Genomic DNA, 10,119 nt, shown 5'->3' with positions numbered 1-10,119 from the left:
GTTGTGACCTCATAAAATTAAAGGTTCCTTAATTCCCAATACTAAAATTGCCATCAAAATATGCGGGGTTTTTTTACCAACAAACTGTTTACAGTCTTTAATTCATTTGCCCAGTTTTCTAACCTGAAAACATGCGAAACCAACGAAAACAATTAAGCAAAATGCTTAAAAACTTCTCTCTTTTGTTCCCAGATAGTCTTGTGTACTTTTGAAGTCATAATTCCGTAAGTGGACACAATCAGTCTGAGTTTGCAGTGGAACTCCGTACATTACACACCGTCCGGCAAAACAACACGGAAACCACTAACCACTAACTGTCTTCAGCCTTTTTCTGTATGCTCACCTTACAACAAGGGCAACTAACCAAAAATATTTAAGCAAAATAGTTCAAATGTGGTCTCTTTTGTTCTCAGATCATCTTGGCCCTCAAAATAACAAATTCAGCTTGGTCCGGTCGGATGCTTTAAATAGCTGAAAATTTAAGAGCGGCTTTCCACAAATATCGACCGAAATCACCTTTTGGTGGCACAAGTCAAAAAATCGATTTCGCTCATATTTTGCTCATAGGTAGGTCCTAGTAAGAAACAAAACGGGCTGTAGTTAGTTTTTCCAAATACGGCTTCCTTACGCCTAAACATTCGAAAAACGATTTTCAGTTCAGGCTTTTATTGTTATTACTTTTTCCCTTAGAAACGTCCAGAATTCTGTCTTGCTTTTTTTGTTCTTGTTGTCGTTGTGTGTGCATGTGCTTTCTTTTGCAAATTTAATTCACTAAATCAGGAGCTCTCATTTTTAGATGTACGAAGATTGGAAAACTCCATAGACAATGTCTTTAAAAACGGGGATGGACCCTTTACGCTATTTCTCCTCCCTTTCTTTATTTATCGAGATTTTTTAAAAAAAACTCGCTCATGATCAATGGACGAGAAAAACAAACAGTACTTCGCACGTATATTTCACGCAAACGATGCAATTTAACATAACAGTCGAAACTTAATCAGGTTAATGTAGCTCAAAACTGCTGCGTTTTACCTATTTCTAGTTTAATTTATCCATGGCAGAGGAAAATAAAATTTCCAATTATTTGTTTTAACACGATAATGTTACATAATAACGAACTGCACGGACTAGCGAACGGATCAGGCTCTGAAATTTCCATCCATGAAATGCAGCCAAAATACATATTGGTCAATAACGCTACCGAACTTTCGATCCAATGATTTTTCTACTGTGAATGAAAAATACTTCCTTTTAAATGTCGCTTCATTTTTTCTTTTTTTCTTTTTTTTTTTTTTTTCGAAAAAGAAAAACTATTTGTACCCGTGACAGTGTGTCACGCCATCTTTTTTGCGCTTCGATCGCCAAATCTCGAGAAAATGCTGATAAATCTGAAGCCTAGCGGGTCATTTATTTTCATTTACCCAGAGCTTTGTTTTTATATTATGATAAATAGGTTTACAGTGAAGCCATAGAAATTCATTATAGGGAAATATAACTTATAGCCCATGGGTAAAATTGGCAATATTTTAGTGCTAAAATGTGGTTGTTGAAAATTTGCATTTATAGCATGCTCTTGTAAACCTATTTCGGACGTAAAAGTAACTTAGGTTTTAAATGTTTTCCCGTGAAACAGAAGAGGAAGACCTAATAAAGCAATATATGTCATTTGAAGGCTAGTAACAGTCTGTAGACTGATACGTGAGCCGTCGAAAGTTAAGGAAAATTCCATCCCTCCAGAAGCGGACTTTGTAATGAGCTCAACTGAGACAAAATCATTTTTCGCATATTTACGCGAAAGAAAGCGGTATTTGGAAAAACTAACTGCAGCTCAGTTTGTTTCTCACTAGGGACTACCAATGAGCGAAATATGAGCGAAATCGATTTTTTTGGCTTGTGCCACCACTTGGTCGATATTTGTGGAAAGCCGCTCTTAAAATGCAGAAAGCCTTTCAAGAATTGGAAATTAATTTCCCGATTACTAGGTGTTGTTGGCTTTACGAAAAAGGAAGCTTACTTTTTTTTCTCATTGTTATAACGACATATTTTCCCGTTTTCGAAAACGTAAGGAATTCGTTTCTAGTGTTGCGAAAGTTTGAACTTACGCCTGATCCAGACGCCAATCCACTCATGTTCCAAACCTAATTGATGAATTATGTCCGGCAAAAGACCGGCTTCTAAAGCGGTTTGGTACGGTAGCGCTGCGGCAAACATCGATTCAGACGCCGCCCTTCTTATGTGTGAAGCCTGATAAATCAGTTACCTTAGGTAAAAGTGCGTTTTGTTCTACTTCATCGAATATGCTGTAAAGTCGGACAGGGCATTTTACCAACACCGTTTAATGACAAGATTGAAAATAGGACTTGCAGTACAGGTTCCGATGCATGACTAAAACAGCAAAGGGACTCTTCTGACAACTGCACTGCCAGCCGGCTTTAAACTTTTACAAGAGGCCAAAGCATTCAAAATCTGTCATTTAACTGTGAACTTGGAATTGTGAGAGGATTGATTTTAAACGAATTTTCGAACATCTTTTAAAAAAAAAAACTCGATAAACAACAATCAGCAAAAGTAAATGCTCAATCGGAATCATGAAAGCTCGGCGTTTACAAGAACTGGATTGGCATTTTGAACCTTTAGCTGCACGCTTTAATTTAAGTCGCCAAAGAAACTTGGCAGTTGTTGAACTCGTTTATTATGGTCTGTTAATGAGACCTCATGATGTTTGGATTCAAGGAGAAATTCTGAAATTTAAAAACCGAAAATGAACATGGGAGCTGGTTTCCCTTTGGCGCTGCCATCGATGGGCCGGCTGTTGTCTTATATGAGCAACATTCAGTTGCAATGTCGGAAACTACTATTCGCTGTCTTCCCGCCACAGGGATTTTCTTAATTCGTTTGAATATAGTAAGAGAGAGTCGTCACTGTTCATAGTCTTTAAGGGACTTTATGCTTTTGTGATCCGTGACTTTCACGATATCTGAGCGTTCAACGTTTGTTTTCTTCAGTTTTCTGACTGCTGTTTTTCTTGAATTGTAATTGTGAAATTCTTTTCACGTTCTTCTAGTATAGTACCCGCATATTGCAGAAGCCATCATCACTCTTAAGCTGTTGCAAGAATTGTTGAGGACTTTTCTTTCACAACCCTTTTCACGAGACGATATCCTAAAATTTACCCAGGAATTTTGACACAAAGTTTTCCAACACCACTTTTATTTTTATTTTTTTTTTTTCACTGGACTAAGCCGATTGACATCAGTTCACTAACAACATTAAGTTACATATTTTTCGAGCAAATGTTGCACTCTTTAACTAAGTCTGGCACATAATTAACCTATCATTTCATTTTGCTTGGAGTAGTAAAGAAATAAATGAATTAGACTCCCACATTTTTTTTTTATTATTATTTAGAAGGTACTGGACGTGTAAAGGTGCTTTTCGCAAAGAATGATAGGAGCCTTCTCAGCCCAGTCTTCCGGGAGTTCGCATTTGGCGTCATTCCATTTTGTTGGTTCTCGGAAAAAGTGGCCGCAATTCTCATTACCTCCTAAGTTGTTAGGTTCCCCTTCTCCCCAGCTCTCAAAATTCCCCTTCAGAGGGGTGCCATCAACCCAATACCACTTGGAGTCTTCAGTGTTTTTCCGCAGCCCAATCCACGCTATCCCCTCAGGAACATTTTCCTGTTCCATTGCCAGTTTGTAAACGAAGTCGTTTTCTTCGGCTGAGGTGATTACAACGAAGTCTCCTCCAAGACCCTGACAAACTGCTCGAGCATCTTCCCATTTCGGCGTTATCTCATAGACGGCGTGATAGCATGAGCTTCCTAATCGTAACCAGTCAGATGGACAACCTATGAAGCGAAATAGAAGAAAATTAATCTTCTTCATCCCTTTTCTCTATGTGTTTTTATTTTGATGATGTCTATTATTTATGCGTATAATAATAATTTTGTTTGCGCCATAGTAGTGCTATCACAATGTTCTTTAGGGACTTTTGTAACTTTTAGAGTAAATAAGTGAAACATGAATAGGGATGTTGTTCATTTTAATTAAATTTATGCTCACGACTTTCACTTTGCATCCTTTTAATTTCACCCATGGCCCTCGTTCTATAGGTATCAAGGATATTTGTTTGTCTACTTACACTTTAGAATGCAGCTAGCCGTCCTGCAAGTGTCTATGCCGTATCCCTCATCCCAAGCAAAAGTTGCACCCGCTGTGGAAAAAAGTACGAAAAGGACTAACTCCATGACCTTGATTTATAACAGTAAATATAAGTACGGGTCCCATTTTTCTTAGTTAAATCAGTACGTGTGCACGTAAAACAGGCTAAACAATGAAAAACTAACACAATGGAAAGAAGAGTGGCGTTAGTGTAAGCGAGTAACCGATCTGGACGAAAAATTTAGCCTTAACTTTGAATCTGGTTTAAAGCAAACGGCACTTCACTTAACTCAGAAAGACGACATTTGTAGCATTTAACACGAGACAGAAAATTATCAAGCAGATAAAGTACGCGGTTTTCTTAGGACTCTTACTAGAGGAAAATTTTTTATGTAAAACACGCATTTTTCATTTAGCCGCAAAATCTATAAGAATATTTTACGAGTATTTTATTTCCTCTAAAGCCTGTTGTCGAGCTTTACACTTACTGTATGATTTATTCTTATCTTCATTACACTGTACTGCAATACTGTGTAGCCATCGACTTCTGAAAGCAATCTTCGTCGTGTCCTTACTTTACAAAAGCGAGCAAACCGGATCATAAATAACTGTAATTTTGATGCACGCTCTCAGACCCAATTTTTTAGGAATTTGAAATGCTGAAATAACATGGCATTCGCTTCATAGAATTAGGCAAACTTATGTATTCTTACAAACACATCCCTTCTACCAAAAACGTTTAATAAGTCGTTTTATTATATAGACACCAGTGAAATACCAGGTGAGCTCTTGCGCGAAAACATGATATCTTCACACGTGAAAATAACATGTTTTCTTCACACGTGAAAAGATCAGTCTGGTAATGGAGAATTATTTATTATTTTATTTTTATCAGGGCGCCAATTGATAGCGGTGCTTAAGGCGTCTGCGTGGGCTACCCTGATACGAATAAATAAATATCTCTCTCATGATATGTTCTTCGTCCAACTGAGAACAAAAGCAATTATTTTTCCCAAGATACATTGCGTCATTTAGATGCCACTCAGTACTATTGGAAAACTATACATGTCGAATTATTCACATGTTTTAGCCTAATTTATTAATTTATTTATGGGAGTGGGGTGGGGGGAGCTTACTTCGAGGCTTCATAGATTTCTTTGCCTCTTTTGCCACTGGCAACACGATGAGAAGACAAAGGAACATTGCTTTTTTGATTGCCATCCTTGATGCTGCTGAGAAAACAAAGAAACAATTTACTGAACGATAAAATTCTCATTATATTCTCTTGATATCCTCCAACAGAAAACATTTGTTTCGGCAAAGGCTACTTTTAGAAGCTTGTCCAATGAGTTTTAAACATCTTGAAAATCACTATATAGTCTAAATTTTTCGCGATTGTATTGCTCATAAAACATCTCAGCTTTTCTCCAATCCCCTTGTCTTTTTGCTTACAGAGGGTAAATTCCGAAGATCTGAGTAAGCGCTATAGAAATTTCGGTTGAGTCAATTCTTTGTAGAGCCATAAAATGTTGAGCATAATTTGGAGTAAAGCATCCATTTCAACTCACTTTTAAGTCTGGGATTCTTAGTAGCAAAAAGAAGTATATAATATTTTCTAGTAAGAAAAACAATCAAATAAAATGGGAGTTTTACAAAGAAATTTCTACAGAACTGACTACCTAGTTTATAATTTGTGAAACGTTTAGAATATCCTGTTAGGCTAATTAGAGATCGGTTATAGTACAACGGAAGGCTTCCTACACTCACTTCTAGAGTAGAAATGTTGTGCATTAGAGTGGCCTGATACTGTAAGCTTCACCGCTGGGGGTTACCTGTCTTTCGAAGAATGTTTAGAACTGTATTTTCGGCAGACTACTAAAATGTAACTTGACATAAATCTGGGACTTAGGTACCCATAAATGCATTGATTTATGATTTCACCCTCAGGTAATTTGTAAAAGGTATTGGCTTGTCAAAGAAAAAGTTGGGAAGCAATTCCCTAATAGAAAGGAAACAGAAACAACGTCTGAGCGGCATTTTCAAGATAATCCCCAGTTAATTTTTGTTTTAGGTTGTTCACGTTTGGACATCTAAACAAAACAAAAATGAATTAAAAAGACAATTTGGCGGGCCTGAAATTTTTGTTATCTTAAGTTACGATACCTTTACCCTGGGAATTAAATTCCCTTTTTGTTTTCACGCATGCGATGTAACCTTTGATCAAATCACTGTTGTTTGTTTTAAGCAAGAACTGATGAGCCTAGAATTGTAAGGAAGGAAGCTTGGATTTTGTTATTGATTTTATCGTACAGTTGAACGGCATTGTGCGATTTTTGTGCTGCTGCTTTAGGAATTTAATTATTAGAAATAGAACACAAAATTTCATCAACAACTACAAATTACTGAGATGCGCCTAGCTGAAACGGAAGAGAAGTTTGGCGCTTTTGGTCCGTAGTTAGCGAGAATTCTTTCTCCGTTAATTGAATCATACGGAGGAGAAGCCCTTACCTTCGCTTTGGTTTCGCTGCTCTTACTCTTGACCGTCGTGTACAGACCTCCTCGGTAGTTCAACTGCTTTCAGTTGCTCTGTATGTACAAGCTTGCTTATAAGTCATCGTATCACTGTATCTTAATGCAGTTTACACATGTATTAGCTTTTGCACCATTAAGATTATCCTATCACATACAAAATCTGTTGTTCAACCATATTACAGGTCAAGCTCACCAAATTTCAACGCCACCATGGATCACAGAACTAAAAGCAGTATGACTGAAAATGGTCAAAAATTCTGTTTTACCAATGTTCGGCCATTGATACAACATGGAAACGACACTGTGACGCCGTTCGAAACCAAAGTTTGTAAACAAAGGGAAAGTTCTAGAAAAAAGGCATTTGAGGGCAGTGTCAATCAATTTAGAATATAAATGGTTGTACCGATGGAACAAAAGATGTTTCATGACCATAATCTAAAAGGCCTTACCACGGTTTTCGACGTCTTTTTGACGGGTAGGCAAACACATCTTGAAATAACAGTGTTTGTATAAAAATCCGATGTCAAATAATTTCCATTAAACATCGCGCCAAAAGTTTCCAGTTCATGAATTTTTCGGATGCGATGGTTTATGGAAATTATTTGACATCGGATTCCCATACCAACACTGTTATTTCAAAACGTGGTTGCCTTCTCGTCAAAATGGCGTCGAAAACCGTGATGAGGCCTATAATAAACAAGATTCAATAGATGCCGAATCATCTCACATTACCGATGTTTCTCTTTGAAGCTTCTTTATTAGTCACATCCAGTAGAAGTGATTTGTTTACAGAGGCTAAAGCTTATGTGTAGATCTTCGAGTCTGACAAGACTAATCTGTAATAAGAACCTAATATCTGATTGTCACAACTATCGTAACATCCCCTTTTCCATAAGAAATCTGAGAAACGCGCTATTGCTATCTTAAGAATAAATCACTGATAAATCAAAGTTTCTTTGTTTAAGCGAAACTAGTCAGTCCGGATCAAACTCTCAAAGGAAAGTGAATAAAGTTCTGTCCTTTATTCCATGAAAAAAGTCCTTGTATCTTGTTGGGGGGACGATCACTCTTGTCCTAGTCGGTCGAGGACAGGGGTCGTTGTTTTAAGCACGTTGGTTTGGCTTGATTAGTGCTGGAACTGCAGCTTCCGCTTTCGCAATAGGTGGTGTGAGGGCTACATCCGTCGTTGGCGTTGACTGGGTTGTTTGGTCTGTTGAAGCTGGTGTATTGTCAGACCTAATATCGCTCGTTGGTGGATTTGGTGCAGGCTCGTCCGTTGGTCGCAAATGTTTACGGTTCCGTCTGTACGTCTGCCCGCCGGTTGCCACAAGGTATGACCTAGGAGCAACTTGTCTCAAACAAGTTCCAAGACGCCATTTCTTGTCTGTGGTACCTGGGTGGGTTTGGATGCGCACGGTTTGACCAGATTTTAGGTCAGGAAGTTTGCGGGCACTACGATCGAAATAGAGCTTAGCTTTCTTTCTTCGCACTATGATCTTCTCCGGTACGCTAGTGGCTATTGTCGGCTTCAGGAGACTGTTGGCTGTTGGCAAGAGTGTTCTTGTTCTCCTGGCCATTAGTCGTTGAACTGGACTGGTGCTCATGCTCTCAGTAGGTGTGTTGCGCCAATCTAGGATAGCTTTCCATGGGTCTTTGTTCTCTCTTGTAGCTTTCTTGAGCAGTTTCTTGGCAATCTTCACCGCTGCTTCGATCTTACCGTTGGACTGGCTGTTATAAGGCGAGGAGGTCTGGTGTTGAAATTCCCACTCGCGCGAGAACTCTGCAAACTCTAAGGAGCTGAACTGGGGTCCATTGTCGCTCAGGGCCGTGTCAGGTATGCCATGGCGACTGAAATGGGACCTGCAGCATGCGATGATAGTACTGGCTGATGTGTCCTCGACCTGATCTAATTCCCAGAAGTCTGAATAGTGGTCCACTGTGACGAGGTAGTTCTTTTGATCTGTCGTGAACAGGTCCATGCTGATCAGGCTTCAAGGTACTGTAGGAATGGGGTGTGACATGAGCGGTTTTTTTCGTTGGTTCGTTTGATACTCATTGCAAATGGCGCACCGACTGACATGCTCTTTGATGTGTTTGTTCATGTTGGGCCAATACAGTACGTCATGCGCTTTGCGCAGGCAGGACTCTATGACTAGGTGACTGGAGTGAATGCGTTTCAGCATTTCTGGTTGGAGTGACTTTGGTATGACTATGCGGCTTCCCTTGTAAATGAGACCATCTTGTACAGTTAATTCGTCTCGAATGTTCCAGTAGTCTTTCACCGCTGCTGGGACTTGTAGCCTTGTTTCTGGTCAACCCTTCAGGATGACTCGCTCTAGTGACTGCATCTCTTCATCTGCCTCTGTTTGTTGTTGTAGCTGCTTGAGACGCTCTTCGGTAACTCTGAGGTATTCCGTGGCATCGGTGTCTGCAAGCTTTTTGGCAAATTTCTGTTCTTCTTTCAGGCGGAATACCTGAAGGTCTGGTGTATCCGGTGTCCCTTCTCTAGAGGTAAAGCTGCTCGGGACAAGAAATCAGCGATGTACATCTCTAAACCTTTCTTGTAATGTACCTGTAGATGATACTTCTGTAATCGGAGAAGCATCCGCTGCAGGCGTTTAGGAGCAGATAGTAAAGGTTTGTGGTCCGAGTCCACGCGAATCAAATCTCGTTCATAGAGGTACTGGTCGAAACGTTCGCATGCAAATACGATGGCTAAACACTCTTTTTTCCATTTGCGCGTAGCGTTGTTCTGTTGGGTTGAGTGATCGAGAAGCAAAGGCGACTGGCTGTCCTTCTTGGAGGAGTGTTGTTCCCAAGCCAGTCTCACTTGCATCGCACTAGATTGTTACAGGCCCTTTGACGTCATAGTACTTTAGCACTGGGTGGGGTGTCTCCAAGTTCTTCACTGTTTCTAACACTTCGTCATGTTTTGGTACCAATCGCCAACCAACCACGCCCAAACAGCGTCTTTGTCTGTGAGACGGCAGAGAGGTTCGAAGGCATCTGAGAAATGTGGCATGAACTTAGCCAGTTAGTTGACGAATCCGAGGAATCGCTGTACTGCGTGTACATTCTCCGGCCTAGGCATCTCTTGAACTGCCTTGACTTTCTCTGGGTCTGGGCGTAGGCCTTGGGCTGTGAGTACGTGTCCTATGCAACGCACTTCTGTGAGTCGGAGTCGCAATTTGTCTTTAGTCAGCTTCAAATTGCTTTCGCGGGCACGATTGAGGAGGCTGATGAGGTTCTTGTCGTGGTCCTCGATGGCTTGCTTTAGTGTCTCGCCACAACCATACACTAGAATGTCATCAACAATGCATTCTAGCATTTCGTGCTGGCGGCGCTGATACTCCTCAGGTGCTGATGAGATTCCAAATGGCATCTTTAGCCAGCGATACCTGCCAAACGGTGTCCAGAACGTTGTCAG

The sequence above is a fragment of the Pavona decussata genome, unplaced genomic scaffold (assembly GCF_977016875.1).
Source record: "Pavona decussata unplaced genomic scaffold, jaPavDecu1.1 SCAFFOLD_142, whole genome shotgun sequence".
In the NCBI taxonomy this organism is placed as follows: domain Eukaryota; kingdom Metazoa; phylum Cnidaria; class Anthozoa; order Scleractinia; family Agariciidae; genus Pavona; species Pavona decussata.
Note: the sequence above shows the minus strand (reverse complement) of the source record.